The 20,996-nt window shown below is 39.0% G+C and overlaps 2 long non-coding RNA genes across 2 annotated transcripts in view; one reads left to right on the plus strand and one right to left on the minus strand.

Annotated features, from left to right (window-relative positions):
- Window positions 1-137: 137 nt before the first annotated feature.
- LOC116672993 (uncharacterized) lies at window positions 138-13,486 on the minus strand. The gene is made up of 4 exons (XR_004327703.1): window positions 13,476-13,486; window positions 13,283-13,297; window positions 8,604-8,608; window positions 138-243 (listed from the first exon to the last, which is right to left on the minus strand). It is a non-coding gene; the product is annotated as an uncharacterized LOC116672993 (long non-coding RNA).
- A 2,666-nt stretch (window positions 13,487-16,152) lies between these two features.
- LOC116672996 (uncharacterized) overlaps window positions 16,153-20,996 on the plus strand; it is a 48,061-nt gene continuing 43,217 nt past the window's right edge. Inside the window, exon 1 of the long non-coding RNA XR_004327706.1 lies at window positions 16,153-16,325. This is a non-coding gene — a long non-coding RNA (uncharacterized LOC116672996). The remainder of the gene's footprint in view (window positions 16,326-20,996) is intronic.

Below are 20,996 nucleotides of genomic sequence, written 5' to 3' on the forward strand. Positions count from 1 at the left end.
ATAATTTCAAAGTCTGTGGTAGAATGTGAAACCTGTGAAAAAACTGAAAATTGTGACTTTGTAGAAAAGACTTGCAGTTGTGAGAATGTCTAAAATGTTTGCACAAATTATATATCAGCACCAAATGCACACAAATTTTTGGGCTGCAAGAACGGGACTAAAATTCGAACTTGTGACTTAAATGTATGCATTCATGTGTAATGTAACACTGTCACACAGTGTGGGAATTTGGAGCTTCACACACTTTTCTGATTTGAACCTGTACCCAAATGTTCACAAACGCAGTTCTCTTGTTTAAGAGTTTGTGCAACTTCACCTTTCAATGAAAAAAAGTAATTAAGTACACATACTCATGTATTGTTCTTACATGCAAAATAATGACAAACGTTATGATGTATTATTATTGATTAAGCTACCCAGCACTATATGAAGTCATAAAAATTAGCTCCACTTTTATCAGCGTTAAACGTTAAAGTGATGTATAGATTCATGCATTAGCATTTACATTCCATTTAGTTACACAGTATGCTGAAATGGGCCATATAGGGAGTACTTTTCCATTGGTACATAAGTATATTTTGATGCTTATTCTTACTGTACTTTGGCAATACTGTGGTTATTCAGTAGTAATGGGTACTTCAAATACCCATTCATTCTGGTCTTTTTCAACATCTACAAATCTTTTTGCTACCCTTTTACAAATTGTAATTTTTACATGGAGTTTTTTTTCAACAGGTTTAAAGAACCACAGGCTTTGAAATCATTTCACAAGCTTAATATCTTATTGACCCACGTTTGGGCCCCTACTAAGCAGCTCGTATTTGTGCTGCGAGCGTATGATAACAAAGTGAATTCCTCCCTCCGGTGTGAAGGATCTTCGTTGTGTTGTCTCCTTTGCAAATGTAACCGGAGGAATTTACATCACAACTTGGCAAACTATTCTCAGAAGTCGTTCAGTGACAGAAGTTATTTTTTCCCTCCCACAGTATGTAGTATTATTGTCATGGCAACATCTTCAGCTGTGGCACAGACTGTAACCCGCTAATAGAAAAAAAATCATAGCTCTCGTTGACTAAAAGTCTTGAATAATGGCATGCCTTACTGGGAAAAAAATGTAAATAGTGTCTACATATCACGTCAGTCTCCGGACTATTTTTTAAAGTAGATTGAAGAAATATGCAGAATGCTAGAGAGGTTGGCTTTTAATGCTGCCGTTCAATAGGCAGCTCTGTGTGCATGCAAAAATGTGTGATTGGTTTATTTGGATTTCCAATTGGTGGCTAACAAGGAGGCAACAATTCATCTGAGAATACGTTTACTTTTGGTTTGTTGTGTCCCTTCTTGCCATGTTGACATTTACACTGGTGGAGATTCAAGCTTTGGTAAAGAGCAGACAGCTCGGTGTGTACTAGCTTCAAAAAATGGCAAAAACCTGCACATTATATTCTTGCCTTTTCATTTACAGTGATTCTGGCAAAGACAACATCTCATGAATGTAAAAGAGATTTGTGTTTCATTATAACAAGCCAATACGTTTACAGACATTTCCAATGATTGGTTTTTCTTGTGCCATCAATGGTGCTTCTCAGTAAAAGAGCATATACAAATAAGAAGATGGAGCCATTATGGAGACAGCCTTCAAGGGGTTTTGAAAGCTAATGTAGAAATGCTGCAGCTTAGGGATATTTCAAGACCGTGAATAACCAAGATAAGAATGGGCAGAAAGTAATTATGGATGAATGCTGTTCATGATGTCTCAAGCCATTTGACAAGTTCAATTGTGTATTTGCTCTGGGGACTTGAACAGCTTTTGACAATTTTAATTTTAAGATGTAGCTTTGGCTCCAAGATACAACACATGTAACTGAAGTAATGATTTGTTTGTGAGAGACATGTAGCTTTATTTGAAAAGTAAAGTGTTTTGGTTGGCTCATGTTTCATGTTTAAGCTAGAGACAAAATGGGGCTAGCTTTAACATGAATCATGAAGTGAATTAGATAAACTGTGCTTGGCTAACGTCGCTGACTCGTGTTAACGCAACATTTAGACTAATTGTTTTATAGTAAAAAATGTTATGATATGGTATTGTTTACTCACAAATTCACATACTGTATTTTTTTTTTGGCTTTCTGAATTTTTCACATTTTCATTTTGGGGTCTTTATTTAGCCACAAATGTTTGTAAGACATGAAAGAAGTATCCAAGACTAATGTAAAATATATAAATAAATTAATAAAATATATTTCAAAACATGCCAGAAAGTAATAAACTGCTATATAGTGCTGAAAACTGTGGTAGAAAAGTGGTGTATTATTTGTGATTGTGTTTTATATTTCTCAGGATTCTCTAGACATATGACCGGTAGTCTAGTCCACACAGCATTCCGGGATGGGAGAAAAGCAAATGCTCTGGTTTATTGGCATTTCTTTCAAGAAATCACAATCGTCTTGGGCACTGCCACCGGTCAGAGCCACGGTGCTGCTGCAAAATAGCCTTGGGAAGGAACTTGTTTAGGTGGAACGTGTACGTTCAAAGGTTGTTTCAGTCGTGCAATTGAAAACTCAGATTGGACAGATAGTCCTGTCTGGATTTACCCTGCAGAGATCTGAGGAGCAGTTAACCATAGTCCTCATAAATTCACCAGAGTTTAAAATTCCACCACAAACTAAGCGGAAGGAAACCGAAATCCGGCAGACTGAAATCTCGGAAGTGGAACATCATCATAGTCATAGTCATGACCAGTTCCTATTAGGGGCAAAAAAAGTGCAAAAATTAGCTGTTTGGTCCCATACTACCCTATACACCAAACTAAACTAACAAATTAACTACCTAAACTAAAAATGATTAAAATCTTAAAATTAGATTTTGACATTGAACACCTTCTACAAATTGACTGTTAGCTAAGCCCCACCTCCCTTAGTTACTGTTGATGTGCATTTCCGTCTTTATGTTATCGCACAAATTATTGAATTTACAACGATGATGATGCTTGATTTTTCTTATGAAAGTTAATATTTTTTGAAAAACAGGGTCTTTGATTTCTTTAAGATGTAGACAAAATTAGATGACAATTTTGCCAGCTGAAATGACAACTGTCTTTTAGTGTTTCCACACCAAATTGTTTTAAAACCAGAACCATGTAAATCTTAAACAAGAATTTGATGAGATGATATTGTGCTAAAAAAGCTGAAACTTTAGGCTCTGACACACCAACCCGACCGCCGACCGTCGGTAGAAAAGACAGACGGACTCGTCAGTCGGCTCCCGTCTCTGAAAAAAGTGTTGTTGTTGTCATTACTCGCTGTACGGAAGAAAATACAATGGCTAATAACAAGAAGATAGTGGCGTTGTCAGCTCGGGTTTTCTCGTGCACTGATTTGCTAGTCAAGGGCTAGCACTCCACCAATAAGATTGGTCATTGAGTCCAACTGGCCACTGGCCAATTAAACAAGTCAAATCGGCCAAAATGGATGCCGACGGATCCTCTGACTAATGACGGCACGGAACACACCAAACAGACTTGAGTCACCGACCTCGCCAGACTCTCCGACGGCCGATAATCGGGGTGGTTTTTCAGAGCCTCAAAACTCCCAGGCAAAATATCTGCTTTCTCACCAGTTAATGGTTCATGTGGAAGCATGTTAATAAAGAAACAGCAATGTTCTTGCATTGCAGTGTGGGGAAAAATTTAATATAACACTGCCATTGCAACCAGTGACTTACCAGTTGTTACATATCTGGTTGTATTTTGTCAGTTTTGGACAAGGTAAAGGGAACCACTTGAACACTTGTTTTTATATAGTGTTATTTGGTAGATCTTCACCCCCAGTTTATTATTTTTATCATATTGTGACTGCTATTTTTATCTTGGTTTATGTTTGCTGCCTTCATGTACAGCACTTTGTTCAGCTACTGCTGATGTGAAAGCGCTTTATAAATAAAGTGATGATGATGATGATGATGATGATGATGATGATGTAGAGATAGCCGCATCCCTCAGTTGGACAGAAGAAATTAGTATGTAAAGAATATGTGTTGTCTTCCAGTGTTGTATCCCTAAAATCCAATAACTTATTACTTCTACTTACTATTAGTACCATTTCAAGCACTAGTAATATCAGGATATGTTAGTGACACGTAGATCTATTTTTCGGGGTGCCACTTATGAAAATTGGTTTTTGCACTTACAACAAAGAAAAGCCGCTGCTGAAACCTCAACGAGCTGGAGATGTGAGGGTGGTTTTTGCAGTTGTCTAAACGAGATGAGATAAAAGCACGGATGACCTTCTCTAAATCTGCAAAGGATAAAAACAACTTAATTTTTAATATGTTTCTGAATTGCACAAAGCAGGAGTCTCAGCAGCCTCCATACTGTACCAGCACTCACGAAGTAAGTGTCAGAATGACTTTGCGCTCTCTGGTCAGCCGCCTTTGTGTTCGAAGACACACAGACAAGACAGACTACTGCCAAGATTGACTGTAATAAAAGTTTCCCCAAATAACAACTAGTTTCAGATTCATTTTCAACTTTAGATACTCTACAGAGTTGGAGAACTTCACACCAGGTGTTTTTGAGGGTCATTTGTCTCTCCCTAGTGTATTAGTGCTTTAATACTTTAAATGGAGCTCAACAGCTGGGTCAGAGGGGCTCTTATTACATTTTTGACCCTCTCACACTGTACGATATTTAAATATTTTTCGCATTAAATACTGTTAAAGCTACAGTGTGTAGTTTCTGTCTCCCCCAGGAGGAATTCTAAGTAATGACAACAACACTGTTGCACTGTTGCACGTCCACGTGATAGTAGCCAAGAAGGACACGGAGCATTAAAAAAAAAACATGCTGGACTCTTCAGAAGAGATCATTATCTTCACTCAAGTTTCTGCGCGCAAATGTCACCGGAAGACACCATCTTTTGAACATAGCCATTCTGAGAAATACATATAGTTAGGTGATAGTCTTAATTAGCTTTGTAGCATCTCATCTTGCAATGGCTTGAATATAACGGGCCTTCATTAATATCCTAAAGTTACACACTAAAGCTTTAAATTCATCCAACCTTTTCTTTTTTATAAGCATCATTGTCTCCTGTTAAGGTACCATCCTAAGATTTAATAGTTTCTTAGCAGGCATAACTTTTGGTGATGTATCATACAGCATCCTAGGTCTCATTAGGGAATAAAACTCCTGAGTAAATGACAGCTGCTCTCAGCATGCAGGCACCAGCCAAGACTCCAGCCATTAAACACTAGTTTAAAAAGTTATCCTTCTACATCCATGTAATGGTTTAAATGGAGGCATGTGGATTAAATATGTTTGGATGTTAAATTATAACTCAACACTGTAAGTCCCTCTTAAACACAAAGTCGTTACCATTCCTATTCCCTATTGTGTTCTGCCTCAGCTATTTGTCCCGGTATTCTTACTAAGCACCCACTTATTATTTTTACTACCCCAAATGTACAAAATGAACAATGTCATTTGTGAGCTGTAATCTAAAGTGTTTACCGAATGTTGTCAATCAAAATAGTTTTCTAAATTAATTTAATACTTATGATCTTACCTCTCATTGAGTCAGAGGAAGAGTCAGATTTAGCTCTTTATTGGCTGCTTTACCTCTAAAATGTTTGTTAGGTTTAGATTCACATAACAAATCCATTTCCCTCTAAGCTATTATTGGCTCCTTTCTCTACCCTGAGCTCTGCTGATCCAATCACAAAGCCATCACAGGGCTTGCAATAACATCAGGTTGATTTTATCCGAAGGAAGACTGTACGATGCGGTAGTGTGACAAGACTTTTGTGAGAAACCGTCTGGATGGAGAACAGAGAGTTTATGTGAGTTATCTGAAAGTCTTCTAAAAGGCACAGTGCGATGGGGATGAGTAATATTCTTACACTCATAAAGCCTAATTAGTTATCCTCTGTTCATGAATGAATTATGATGCAAATGTTGCACCTTAGATGGATTAAACAATTGTGTTGAAAATGAATTATAGTGGTGCTGGAAGATTGATTACACTAAGTGTGTGTGTGTGTGTGTGTGTGTGTGCATGCGTGTGTGCGTGTGCGTGTGCGTGTGCATATGTGTGTGTATGTGTGTGCATATGTGTGTGTGTGTGTGTGTGTGTGCATGTGTGTGTGTGTGCGCTCTGATGTGTGGATATTTGCACAAGCCAGGACTGATGCTGTCATTAAATAGCCCCTTGGCCCCTCTCCTGAATTTGTTTATTCTGCACTGGGCATGGGAGGAGGTGGCAAACAGATGGGCATCCATGAATTATGGAAATTATGGGCTTTGATTAACCACCACCACACACTCTGCTGGATAAAAGTAACTACAGGGTTGCCAAGTTATGTGTTGCACTGGGCTGTGTGTCAGTCAGGACGCGGTGTGATGGACCTGATGCCTGATTGATGTTGCTTACTGCCTAATCTTAAAAAGTGTAGAACAAAACTTTTGTATTTTTCATGTATTTCCTGTTAAGTTTGGTCCAAGGTAAAGGAGCAGTTTGAAGTTTTGGGAAACGAAAGTATTCACTGTGGTGCCGAGAGTTAGATGATACCAATCATGTCGGTACGTGAAATATAACCGGTTAGCTTGGTTTAGCTTAGTTCAGTTAAGCACAGCCTGACTGCCCAAAGTTCAAAAACTACCCACCAGCACCTCTAACGTTTGCTGATTAGAAGATTCCCTGCGGCTTTCCATTCTTTATGCTAAGCTAAGATAACTGGCTGCTGGCTTCAGCTTTCCCCTTAACGTGCAGACATGCAAATGTTCTCCATTTTATCATCAAACTTTCGTCAGGAAAGCAAATTAGCATATTTCACAAAATACTGAGCATGTTTATGTAGTTCAGGCCGGTGTGTAATGTGTGTAATAACAACAGAGTGTAAATTGTAATTTCCCCTTGTGGGATTAATAAAGTGAACATTATTATTATTATCATCCTGTTTAACATGTTGGCACAATAAGAAAGAATAATGTTGATTATTAAGGGTCCCATAGGTCCAGTTCTAGAAATGTACTTTCATGACAACAGGGATTTGGCTTCTTGTTTCTCATTCTTACCATAATCCACTCTTTAAAGATGACTTTGAAACTCTTAAAATGTTCATTCAGTAGCATGATGGAGGCTATTTAATCATGTATACTATAATCTTTTAATTCTTCAGTTATTTTTCATCAAATGAAGTCAGATTTCTAAAGTGTTTAATCAAAGCTCTTTTAAAAAATATTTGATTTGTTAGAAACAGGCACCAATTATCTGAGTATTGGCCTTCCAACTCGCCTGCAACCAACACCCTCCCCCCTCCCTCTTTTGCATTTGATACTCCCCCTCCATACACACCCACACACACATACACCATCAGCCGTCCCCCCCACACACAAATGTCCCCATCTCTTCACTTTCATAAATGAAGAGAGACAGCCTTATCCCGGAACCAACATGGAAAAGCAATTAAAAAAGAATTAAGGGTGTGCAGGGAGAAATTGGATATGATATCCGACGCCTATTGTAAATGTCAACATTATTACTGTGTTGTTGTTTCCCATTCCTTTGGCCGCCTTGCCCGTTTTCAGGAGTGACAGCCCATAGTCTGCTGGACTTAATGAAGCCGTCTCTGCAGCCAGGGTCTTGGTATGTAAGGAGAAGAGTGCTGCTCATCCTCTTCTGCATGCAGCTCTCATTAAGATCTGTTTTGCTGGTGAATAGCAACAACCCCCACTTTTCTTCTGTCTCTGTCCTCAAATAAATGTCTGTTAAACTTATTTAACACTGCTGCCCCAATGCTATATGAATTGGTGCTGTACTTTAGGTTTCTCTAATTGTGTTTTCAGCTCTGGAGGAGCAGTGATTGCCTTTGGCATTAACAAATAGGGACCTTGATAAAAACAAAGCAAAACAAACACCCGTAAAAACATCACATTGACATTATTTTGGTATGTTACAAATATATCCACTGGTCATAAGCTCCTTTTTTTAAATCCTGATGTACCAGAAGAGATTTGTAATGTGGGACTGTTTATATCACAGAGGTAGATTATAAACTGCAGATAAAAATGAATACAGTTTAAACCAAACTCAGTAAACTCTATCCATCATGTCACTGGTGTTAATCAGCTGAAAGGTCACTCTCTCATTTGTTATTATTATTAATATCACTGTTCCTATTTTATGGGATTATTGTCTTAAAATATTCAGATTCCGCCATGGATTATTTTTCTAAAAAGGAAATCTACCCGGAAATAGGAGTTTGGGGACATTGAAAAGCAATTTCAATTTCTCCTCACTGCTGTCTGCTGTCCAAGCTGTCACTGAAAACACAAGAAGTGGTTCTGATAGGAAAGAGTAAAGGGAATTACACTGGTATCTGGGAAATCCAAGGTGAACACGGCTGGCCACATTACTGTAATATGTGGATGTCCTGTTTTGTCACACTTTAATTTCTCCCAAGGGACTTTTATTTTACACATTGTAGCCTTGGCTTAAAGGAATTGATATTCCCCTGGGCACTTCCTCAGATTTGTTTTAAAATAAATCCCGAGTGGGGTTTTGCTGGCTGAGTTATTCAGCTTTGTGCTTCAAATTCATGCAGACATTCACTCAGTTCGGCCACAGTCTGATGCTGTTGGCCACTGAGCAGCTCCACTGGAGCGATTTGAGGTTTAAGTGGCCTCCTCAAGGGCACCACAGTGTTGTTTGTTGAGGGAGCTGAGAGTGTTTCTCATTCATTTTCCACACCTAGATATCCCCAAGATGATCTGCCCTGAAATCTTACGTTGAAAGTTCAAGTAAGAAGAATAATTCCTTTCTCGGTTTCTGTGATTATACAAGTCCAACTTGTCCACGGTGTGCATGTTTGTGAGTGTGTGTGTGTGTGTGTGTGTGTGAGCGCGTGAGCACACACACGTTTCTCGGCTTCCTTTGTTCTCACACTCCCATCTTACAGTCTGTCTTGTGTGTCCCACTTCATCCTGCTGTATAATGGAAGTGGGTGACAGCCACATCTGAAGTTGAGAGATGAAAGACATCATTTACAAGTCGGTGTCTGCTCTCCCTCTGTGTGTCTTTCTCACACACACACACACACACACACACACACACACACACACACACACACACACTCACACACACACACACACACACACACACACAGCAATGGACCAAGGCATCACTTAAACTATTCTGTTAGTACCGGGCCCTGAAATATTCCCAGCATAATGGTGTTTTTTTAGTTTTTTTAGTTTTTTTTTGCATAATTGTCTTCTATTTCAAATGCTTTAAGTGTTATAACAGTCCAGTTATTTCATTCAAAAAATAGCCTGAACAATGAATAGCCTGGATCAAAATGTGTATCATTGAGCTGCAGCCTTATGATGCTCAGCGGCTCATTGGTTCTGGACTTCGTCTGTGTATCTGACCGGACCGCAGAGCGCGGTGTACGTGAAGTGACAGGTGCAGCACAGGTGCAGACACAGGTACATCTTATCACTCGTATACATTTCCCTCATATATGGATTTACGGCAACAGGCGAGTCCGTGGCGCCAATTGCATTGTGTGTTGTTTGGGGTGAAATACGCAATGAAGCATGAAGCCGTGAAAACTTCACAGGCACGGAGTTTTTCAAAAGACAGAAAGAAATTAGAGTTGGACGCTCAGAGGTAAGTTTTGAAATCTTCTCTCTGCAATCTGTTCTTGTTGCTGCCAATACCAGGGGTCTCACTGATCCGACTGTAAGTTAGTTTTCATTTATATTTGTGAAATGGTCCCTTTTTTTATTTTGTTGTATCATATCCTGGAATTTGTGTGCATTGTTTTGGATGCATAGGCCTATGTTTTTTTTTTTAACAAAGCCCAGGAAGACCAGCTTGTCTTGTGCTCAGCTAAAAATACAGTAATAGCACTAATCAGTTCATGGTCACATTGAAATAGTTTTGTTCTTGTTGGTCAAGTATGTGTTGTTGTGGTTAAAGCTCAATCTCTAATTTTTACGCTTTTAAAAAAATGTCAGTTGCTATTGTAGTTGAAATGGGCTTGTATTATGTAGGCCTATATTCATACATTTAGCCTTTGTTGTCACCTGTTGGTGAGTGAAGCACTGAGTCAGTAGGCTCTGGAGAGATTTGACAGGTGAGATGGGCTGGTATTTTCTTACAATTTACCACTACTGCAACTTGCTGGTGAGTGAGTGAGGGCTGCAATATGGAGCTAGAACAGTGACAGTAACCTGTGGTATTGAAAATAAAATTTGGCATTGAAACAACAAATATTGGCATTGAAAACTGTTGAACTGAAGTATAAAACACAAACATTAAAAAGTAATAATCTCATAATCCTATGATATTATTTCATTTTGACATTTGTTTGCATCATGATGGGTTTTTCAATGTCAATGTACATTTTTTCTTGATGTCCGTGTCTTTTCAGTGACAGTTTTTTTTTTACGCTGTCACGATTTTTACAATGTCACTGTTTTCAGTTTCAACTTTCTGTCACTGTTTTGGCATAGGGAGGAGGGGCCTGAGGGGAGGGATAAAGGGGAAATAATCCTATGAAAATAATATCATAGGATTATGAGATTATTACTTTTTGATGTTTGTGTTTTATACTTCAGTTCAACAGTTTTCAATGCCGATATTTGCTGTTCAATGCCAAATTTTATTTTCAATACCACAGGTCACTGTCACTGTTCTAGCTCCATACTGTGTCAGTTGTTTTTGAAATAGACCTGATTTGAATGGGAGAAAAGGGAAACATTTTGTGAACTGGTCTCAAAGTTGAAATAGATTGGTATGCAAATAAAACCACTGTAGATTAAGCACTGTGTAAAGCAGAAACAGCCTATGTTTAAAAACGACGCATCTTAAAATTAGGGCATTAAAATTTATGAATATGCTTGTCCCTGGCACAAAAAAGGTTGGGAACCCCTGACTTATAGGCTACCAGTAAACCCATAAATTATTTTATGAACATTTTTTTTTTTTTTTTAATTACGTTCATTTTCAGCTGTGATTAATTTCTTATTTCACTGGACTTGAGATTGGAAAACATGTTACAATAAATGCATAAATCCTAAGTATCACATATCTTGTAACCTATCACATGTCTTTTAAATGTTCGCTGACCAGCAAATGCTCTAAACGGATGTTAATGATTCAAGACCGCACACGCTGAGTTACCTGTTAACACAACATGGTAGTCCATGATGACATTAAATGGGTAGCAGCAGATGTGTATTAAACAGAACAATCTGTGTTTTTTAAAGCAGTACTAAATTTCTACTCTTGTAACCTTTTGAGGGCAGATTCATAGGTCTGAGATGTCATTTTGCTTTATAGCTCACCGAGGAAAAGTGCTTCATAACTAGGAAAGTAATGGATGTATTATAATGGTAATGTTTTATTTTCTGGGTTAGTAATTTCTGAAAAATTACAGAGACATGTATTTCAATGAATTGCTATCTAACCCTATAGTCTTTCAGCCATAGCACAGAAGAGTTCTGCTCAGGTCCAAAACTGAGGCGCAAACCCGAACCCGACTAAACCATGGTGGTACTGCTCAATCTCTGACTCATACCTACACCTGAAGCCATGTTCTTTTTATATATTTAGCCATTACTCCCTGTTAGCTTGTCTTACATTAGCTATACTCTGTATTTTTTCCTTCTATATTAAATAAAATTAAAACCTAATACTTACCTAAACCCCAATACTTGTTGGGACTTGTCAGTTTCAGACCAGGATGCAGAACTCACATCAGCAGGTCAGATAGACAATTCCACATATGAAATATGTAGTTTCCAATAATACATGAATACATACTAAATATGTACTTCAAATAAACTTTTTCTTTTCAAGGAAATTCCTATTTATCACCCAATTACATCATGTCTAGATGGGAAATTTATTTGTAAAGTATTAGCAAATGATTATGAAATGATGTGCCTGTGAAGTGTCACCAATACAATTGCAGTAAATGTAAAAGTAGATGATTTGGTGTTCTATACTACAGTACATATCTTGACATGTTGTCAGTTATCATCATAGATAGGTGAGAGTCTGAATTCTGTTCAGAGGAAAGCCCATATTCTAGGCCAGGTCCCACACAATCACTGACGGTGACACCTCCTGTTTCTTCCTTTGTGTCATTGTTTCTCACACAAATAATAGAACCAGTTTTTTTATTCCAATTACAAGAGACACAACCTGCCAGGTCTGATTGTGTTTCTGTAATCTCTACAGTTCCTTGTCTCTGCATCCTACTGTACCCTCTGGCGTGCACAAGCGCCACGAGGGGTTAGAGTACAACTTGCACTCGTGTCAACCCTCCGCACCTTGTCTTGATGCCCTTGAGCGGTAATTGGTTGAATCCCTCCAGAATCTGACTTGAGGGCACATAAATCCACAGCTCCCCAATCAGCCGGCTGTCAATCATTCTGCCAACTAAACTAAAGCCAGGGATAACTAACAGGCTGAGATTGGAATTTAGAGTTAGAGAGACATAAATCTTTCCGACAAGTTTGTGCTTGGCCAGGTAGTACTCTCATAGACAGGGCTGATGGGGATGTTGCCCATATGAAACTTAGGGGAAAGCCCAACATCCAATTTGGTTTTTACAGGGAGACAGGATGGGCAATTTTCTTTTTCCATATATGTAAAAACGACACTGAGACAGCCCTAAAAAGAATACTGAATAGATGCTCAGCTCTGGTTTATATACAAATCCAAACAGAGAGTTGATGGTTCTCTAATTGTATGATGGAGCACATTTTAATTTGTGATGTCTTAGTTGCATGTAACCCATCTTATTGAGTCGTCTCTGGCACTTTTTTTAAGAATGTAAGGAAGAATCTCCAGGATGTACTGTGGTTTTTACAGAAACAAACTTTCTTAAGGTGGTAGAATATCCTTTATATCGCTTTAATAATTAAAAAAACAGAACTGTTTGCAGAGAAAGAAATGTATTGTTCTTTTGTTGTCTGTGCACAAAGAAAAGAAGAAAAATAAAAATAGATAATTTGTCCATTGCTTTATCCATTTATCCAGATATTCTCCAAAGTTGTAGCACAATACCCAGCTCAGCTTCTCAGAGCACAAATAAAAAGCAATTTATTTTCTCTTGGTGGTGGAGGTAAGAATGTACACCTCTGTGTTTCCTTGAGCACAACAACAGCAGAGAAGCCTCATGGTTAGAGAAATCATCCTATAAGCCATAGTCCCACATTCGATCCTCATGACCCCTGGCGTCCACCCTAAAAAAGTGTCCTTTTAATCACAACTCTAAATCTGTACTGGGTTCTTGAGTGGCTGACCCTGCTATCTGACCTCCCTGGTGGAGGGAGGCAGGCAGCAACACAACAGCTTGGGGATCAATATAAAATTAGTAAGTTCACAAGTCCTTTTGATGCCATTCGTTGATCACACAATTAGAAAAGTAGTCCACAGTAATCTAGTCTTGATTTGCCAGACCTTCCTCCACCGTGGTGCGGAGGACGGTCGGGCTAGTCCACACAGCATTACGGGATGGGAGAAAAACATGCTCTGGTTTATTGGCCAATCACAATTGTCTTCGGTGGTGCCAGGCACCGGGAAAAGCCGTGGTGCTGCTGCAAAATAGCCTCGGGAGGGAACTTGTTTGGGTGGAACATGTATACATTCAAGTTGTTTTAGTGGTAGTAGTAGTTTAACTCGGATTGGACAGATATATAGCACAGTTGTCCGGAAATACCCTGCAGATATCTGAGGAGCAGTTAACTATAGTCCTCATAAATCCAACGGAGTTGCCAACAGAAAGGAAGCCCAAGGCAATGGATATCCGGCCTAAATGAGTGAAATCCTGCAGAATTTCCTTCGGCAATGGAGCAATCCCGGAAGTGGAACGTCATGGATGTAGACAAACAGTAATCCCATTTAATGTTCGTCAATGCAGCAAAATAATTTTCTGCACCAACGCAATCATTATTATGCCTCATAGTGAGTCATGTCCAGGGCAATTATTAGAATGAAGGAATGTATCTGTGTGCAGTATGTTGGGTAATAGTGTGTATTGTATGTGTAATAGTGACGTCACAATGACAAAGCTAACATGCTAATCAGTGTTGGGCATCAAAAGTAATTAGCTATCAGCCGAGAAGACACATGTAACAAGACAACATGGGGTTACTGGGAGACACGTTTCTCCTCTAATGCGTTCCAGAACATTCCAATCAAGTATTTCAATTTATTTTTTATTTTGACCTGTAAATGGTACTTGATGAAAAGCTAAAGAATGTTCGTGTGTTCCAGTTGAACTGGAAAGTTGGGATTTTCCCAGTTCCCAGTCGGACATTGTGACTGAACAGTACTGTCCATCTTCTATTTGTGGATATGTTGCTACGGTATTTGTATGCGCAAAACACGGTATGGTTTTCAAATGGTGTTGCTACCAATGACTAAATGTAATGTTTTTTCAACTTATCTCAAGTGTTATGTCATTCTAAGTTGCGGCCTTTGACTACTGAGGTAAACGGAACAGCAGCATAATCAAAGTTATTGTACTATTGTGTCTGTGTGAATGTCTACACAATTTCATGGCAATACACCCAAAAAATGTTGAGATATTTTAGTCTGGATCAAAGTGGTGGACTGACTGACGGACAGATCGACCCTCCAGAGCTGAGACATGTCACCAGCATGGATAAAAAGCTATCACATTTGGTCTAAACATTGAATATTATTTTATTCATGCAGTCGAGGCGGTTTACCCCATATCCGCTTGGCATCATCCAGTAGACTCATGATGAGCACACCACTCACATTAAAATTCTGATTGATCAACTCTATCCCATAATTAATTTCAGTTCTGGTGGGAGCATTGTCACAAAGCACAAGTGGCCATCCAGTTGTTTGATGAGCATGATAATTATTTCAACCATATGCCAAGGCTTTCCAAAGCACCTGATCTGAACCCAACATCAGGCATAGATGGACTCAAGCCGAAGACACTGTTTGCCACTGACAAACCATCTTTGTGGATATTGTCTTTGTTAATTATTTGCTTCTTTATCTCTAGCTGTTTGCCTATTTTTCTATCATTCTCATCTTGGCCATTCCTTCTACCCACTCCCATTTCCCTCAGTCGCCCCCCAACCCCCACCCCTATCCCATTCACTTGATTACGTTCAGCCAGAGTCGGGGAAAAGTGTCACTATGGAAACAGGGGCAGAGGCAGTAGAGGGCTCTCTATGGAGAGAGGGGAAAAGAGACGGAGAGTGAAAAAGACCGAGAACTGGCGAGTGCTGAGGAATCCAAGAGTGGTCATCTGATTTTAAAAACGTAGGTAACAAATGAATCTTATTCACCTGTTAGAGGTGGAAACACACCGCTGGGGGATATCATTTCACCAAAGCACATTACTGAGCCATAAGTGCCCTTTTGCATTAAGTCCAGTTGCTTCTTTTCATTGAGACGGTGGGAAAGCTATGAGTAACGCACCAGATGTTTTACACAATCTCTGAAAGCACTACAAAACATGACCAAGAGCCTTTGTTTATTGAGTTTCAGCCCCTTTTGCACAATTCCCATCTTGCATGAATTATGAGAAATCTAAATAAAAATTTACTAACTCATCTGCTTCTCTTTATCATCATCTCTTCTTTAGAGATCTGCATCATTTTAGTGAGGGAAATGATAATGAGGAGTCTTTTTCAACATCTCAAACACTGGACCATCATTTTTTGGCGAGCTGAAATGATTAATTGATTAATTAATAATGTCAAACACTTGCTGGGTTGCGCTTTCAAATCTTGCTGCTTTTCTTCTTAATATGACAGTAAACTGAACATGTTTGGGTTTTGGACCGTTGGTTGGATAAAACAAGCAATGTAGAGTCAAGTTGGACTTGGGAATTATAATGCGCATCTTTCCCCAAATCTATTATTTGTAAAATTTATTAGATAATGTGAATAATCGTTAGATACAGCTCTAGTCCACAGTGCAATATTAACGTTAAAAACTAATGATAGAAGCCTTGATTCCCTTTGTCACCCACGAATTTGAGGTGTAAGGTGGTGTAGCAAAAGACAGGAGGGGAGCAGGTTATAGGAAAGGGGAGGAGTAAAAAGAGGAGGGGGAGCAGCATGGGAGGGAGGTATGATAGTGAGAAGAACTGAGACAGTGGCAGAGCGAGCCAGAGGCAGGGAGGAGGCAGCGAAGGAGCAGCTCTCCTCCTGAGTCTCCATCCCAGAGAAGACCAAGAGGTAGAAGACCGGAGAAGACAGTCCTGCCTCAGCGGTGCATCCCAGAAGCTCCTGAAGTTCAAACCATGGCGTCCGCTGTGAGGTATGTTTTCTTTGTGCCACTACTCCATTTAATCTCCCTCCTCGTCCTTATCAGGACTGTGGATTAGCAGCAGTTAGCCGCTGGAGGTGTTTAGTGTGTGTTTAGTGTTTGTTTAGTGTGTGTTTAGTGTATGTTTAGTGTGTGTGTGTGTGTGTGAGTGTGTGTGCAAAGATCCTGCTGAGGCTTTTCAGCAGCAGGTGTGTGTGTGTGCGTGTGGATATGTGTGAGGAAATGGGGCAAAAAGGGGTCTGATTTATCAAAATGTCAGCAGCGATTCTGCTGAGATGCTGTTTCTTTGACATTTGAAGACTGATAACATTTTGTGCAATCAGACTCACTCTCAGCACAGTGTGACCTGATGTTACAAAGGACACTGAAAAGAGCTGATCACCTCAAACACTTGGCATTGACATTGTTTCTATTCTTCTTGTCCTTTTACTCCAGTTGGTGTACAGAACAGCACACTGAGACCTTAAAAATGACTCACGTAAATGTGCAGTTCAAAGATTGTCCTTACTCCCATTATTGTTACTTTGTTACAGTGAATGATCAGTTTCGAAATGGTCCCAACGATTATTTTATTCCAATGAACACCTATTTTTAATCTTTTAATTTTTTTATTTGTTTCAATTTTCTTCACATTTGCTTCATGAATCTATTCTTATGATCTTAATCTGTTGTAAGAAAAATGGACCTTATGTTTTAAAATATTTTCTACCAACACAGAAAGGAATAGTGAATTAATACAGTTTCCAGTGCAACTACAGTTGAAAATATATATATATATTTTTTTTAATGTGACAATAACCCCCAACCCCATGTCATGCACTAAACTGCCTCTGCGGCTAACAGACTCCTAAGTCTCCCTGAGTATCTGTCAACTACTCTCTTCATTAGTGCCATTAAGCACGGTCTAATGTTATCAGGCACATTGGCCGTATTGATCTGCTAACCTGTTCCCAGTGGGGCAATAGCCCAGACAAACTCCAAGTCTTCATCTTTAACTGTGCTCCTCAAATACAGCAGATTTCAGAGCAGAGTGGGGAATTATTGAGTGGACTAGCGCAGGGACTGTCTTTGTGCAGATGTCATGATGTCATACTAACTGGACCCTATCCTTCCTGCTGCACACTTGAACAATGTCTTAACATTACAGAGGATGTGAACTGTCTTCTAAAAACAAAGAACATTGTTGGCAATTTATGGGATAATACGGTATAATTTCAAGTAAAATTCAAGAACTGAGCAGAGCCTGTGTCTTTCAGTGGCGTTGAGGTAGAGCAGTAGTTGGGCTTTGGCTGCATAACATATGATGTCATGTCCTTTTTGGTTGCTTGTACTGATCTCTCATACAATTACTGTTGATAATTCACAAAGGGAAGGTGGGTTATTATATAACATGCAATAAAGAACAGAATACACTCGATTATCTTTGTGGGATTCACCAAAATCTCCCTGATTTCAGCAAGTAATTCTGTAATTTGAACAGCCTCCTGGAAACAAATAAGAGCTTTTTACGGGGCTTTTCACCGCTTTGTTCCAGCTTGCAGTATAATTCAGTTTAGCATTCCTATCTTGTTAGAGAAAGTGCCCTATCATTAATCTTCAGTATGAATCATATTCTTTGTGTGATCTTAGCTCAAACGGTGTATTTTATTTTATTTGATCTGTCTATGTAAATTTCGAGAATGGTGTGTTTTGCATAATACCTGTTGATAAGATAATTAAGTAGAAGACTATCCTGCTACATGTTTTGATTGAGCCAACATGTAATATTCAGTCCGTCATTTTACAGAATACTAACATTATCCTGCCATTTATTAATCGTATGATTGAGGATTAACAGATACAGTTTTAAGGGAGTATTAAAAATGTCCATTACAAGTTTCCAGAGCTTAAATTGACGTCTGACCAACCATCCCAAACCCACAGTATTCACTTTACTATTCCAGGAGACAGACACCGAAATTGACTGTTATTTAAGAAACTTGAAGCATTGAATTTTAGGTTTTAGTCAAAGGTTTTCCTTAGAAAATGATCATATACTCATCGAATATCGAAATAGTTGCTGATTAACTCTTTGTCGACATCTTGTTTCAGCTCCCTATTTTACGTTACATGTACATACTATAGTGTGATAGGCTTGCAGTGTTGAGGTCAGACTGTACTAAGTAGACCTACAGTAGATGCATGTATTCATGTGCCTGTGGGCAGCATCTGTGTATGTGTGGACGTGCGTGTGGATGGCAAAGAAAGTATATGGAGATCAATGCAAGCAGCTGTTCTCTCTGCACTTCAAACGCTGCTCTGTTGTTGGCGCATCAACGCTCCGACAGGCCTTGCGCAAGGGGATCAAAGGCTAATGAGACAGCCATTGCGAAAACGCACCCGGCAGAGCCATGAATATTGATACGGCTCAGGAGAGAGATGGAGGCAGGGTGTCTTCACTCGCTCAACAGCAGCCCGATAAATTAAAGAGGGGGAGGGGGGTGCAACATGTATTCTGGAAGGATTTTGAGGTTTAAAATATATCGCCAGAATGTGTGGTCACTGCTAAAGGGCTTGCAGATCGCACTTAGATTTCTTAAAGGTGTTTCAAATGTCTTGTCTCTATCTATATTTTACCTGCAGGATGCTACCTGGCATTATTACCTACATCAACTTACTATGCATTGAGTGCAACACTACAATATGTTTAAACTCCCACATGAACAACCTAGTTCCAAAACTGATATGTATTGAGGTTTTTTAAAGGCCTTGTTGGAGATTTTAAATGAAAAAGAGCTGAAATGATTAGTCTATTAATCGATTGACAATCAATTACCACATTAGTTGGCTATTAATGTCTATGTATTTTTTTAAAGGTCCTGAAAACTTTGGGTCAAATGTATTTCTCTAAACCTTAAATATTCATGACATGCAAAGATTAGTTTGTTTATCTTGATTTTTAAATATCATTTATTAACACTTAAAAATGCATCTTATCTGCCATATTTAGACTGTATTGGTTGTGATCAGATTTGATTTATAGTGACCAAACAACCCATCAACTGTTGTCAGATTCTGATTCAAATGTCCCTAAATCCTGATTGGTGCACAGAAATATGTGACATCACCTTTTTCCAGCTGAGCTCTGCCCAATTAAAGTAAATACTAAAATATCTTAAACAACCATACATGTTCTAATGTTGGCAGAAAATGTTTTCATGTTTGGTAAGAAGCTGATTGGAAAATTGGTGTTCAGTGCCTTTAAAATGTGAGGATTTACTGCCTTTCTCTGTTTTATACCATTGTAAATGGAATATATTTGAAAATTTTGTGAATAAAAAGATTAATCTAAAAAATAATTGGTGAATTAATTGATGTAAAAACATTTGTTACTTTCAGCCCCATAGCCAATTAAGACACATTTTGTGTCTGAAGGAATGCACAAGCCTGCAAATCTAAGATTTACATACAAATGCACAGTCTACATTCAAATGTTCCACTGGCCCTCTTTTAATGGCAAACATGTTTTTATTAATTTCAGTAAATGCTACTGCAGTCAGTAACTGAAGCGAATCAATTCTGTACCATTAGAATCCAATATTTGTCTCCGCCTAATGCCTGCGTTTACGAGCTGATATGTCCCCCCCACAAAATAATGCACTGTTTCTTCCCTCAGGGTTGTTGTATTGTCTAACACACAGTTAACCTCCTGATGTCATCAGTTTTTTTCTCCCTGTAGTCAACAGCCACATCCCATGTTAAAATCAGCACTTTCTCTTGCATTATCTATCTAAACATCGACAAGTGCCATTCCCCCTCTGGCTAAGTTTGCAAAAATATAACTAAAACAGGCTAAAGGTGACATTAATATTTAACTATCCAACAGATCCAACTGAAGGTAAAGAACAAGAATGACTTGTTTTTCTGGGTGGTATGTCATTTCAGCCCATTACAGCTGTCAACAGGGAGGGAAATAGACACTGGGAGGAGGACAAGTACAGCAGCAAGCCGGCAGGGAGACTGATGCGGTAGGAAGGACGTCCACAGTACGTGGGCGACTGTGCCTCTATCTTGACTTGGGTTCGTAAATCAAGCCTCCCCTCCAGGGGCCTATCTTCCATTCTCAGACCTTCACAACAGCTCGTTCTCCAGTCTGTGACAAGAAGGGCTGTTGTCACAGCAGCTATCGATCGTGTGGGATGACTTTGTCGGACCGGGGGATTTTACCCATCTGAGCGTGGTCACTGAAGTGTCCTGTCCTGTCTCCGTGTCTGTCTGTGGGCTACATGTTATGTCTTTTACGCCAATTTACTACCAGCTACTGTCAGCTGCATCTCTTTTCAAAATAAGAGCTATGAGATTCCAAATAACTGATTCACAAACTTGAAAGAGGTTTTGTAGGGAGGCTGTTTGGATAAAAAACATAACATTGTATAGACTGTATCTTATCTAATGACTTGAGTTTACAAGAACTACTGGCGACTAATCCAAGGTGTTTCCCTGCCTTTCATTCACTGCATGCTGGGATTGGTTCAAGGCCCAAGGGACACTAAACATAAATACATCGGTAAATGAAAAAGAACAGTTGGACAATTTGGGAAATTGGGAGATGAATGATTGATACCACTCAATCATATAATCTTTTTTTTGTTGACAAGAAAGCAAATAAGCATATTTCCAATG

The sequence above is a fragment of the Etheostoma spectabile genome, chromosome 23, assembly GCF_008692095.1.
Source record: "Etheostoma spectabile isolate EspeVRDwgs_2016 chromosome 23, UIUC_Espe_1.0, whole genome shotgun sequence".
Lineage (NCBI taxonomy): Eukaryota > Metazoa > Chordata > Actinopteri > Perciformes > Percidae > Etheostoma > Etheostoma spectabile.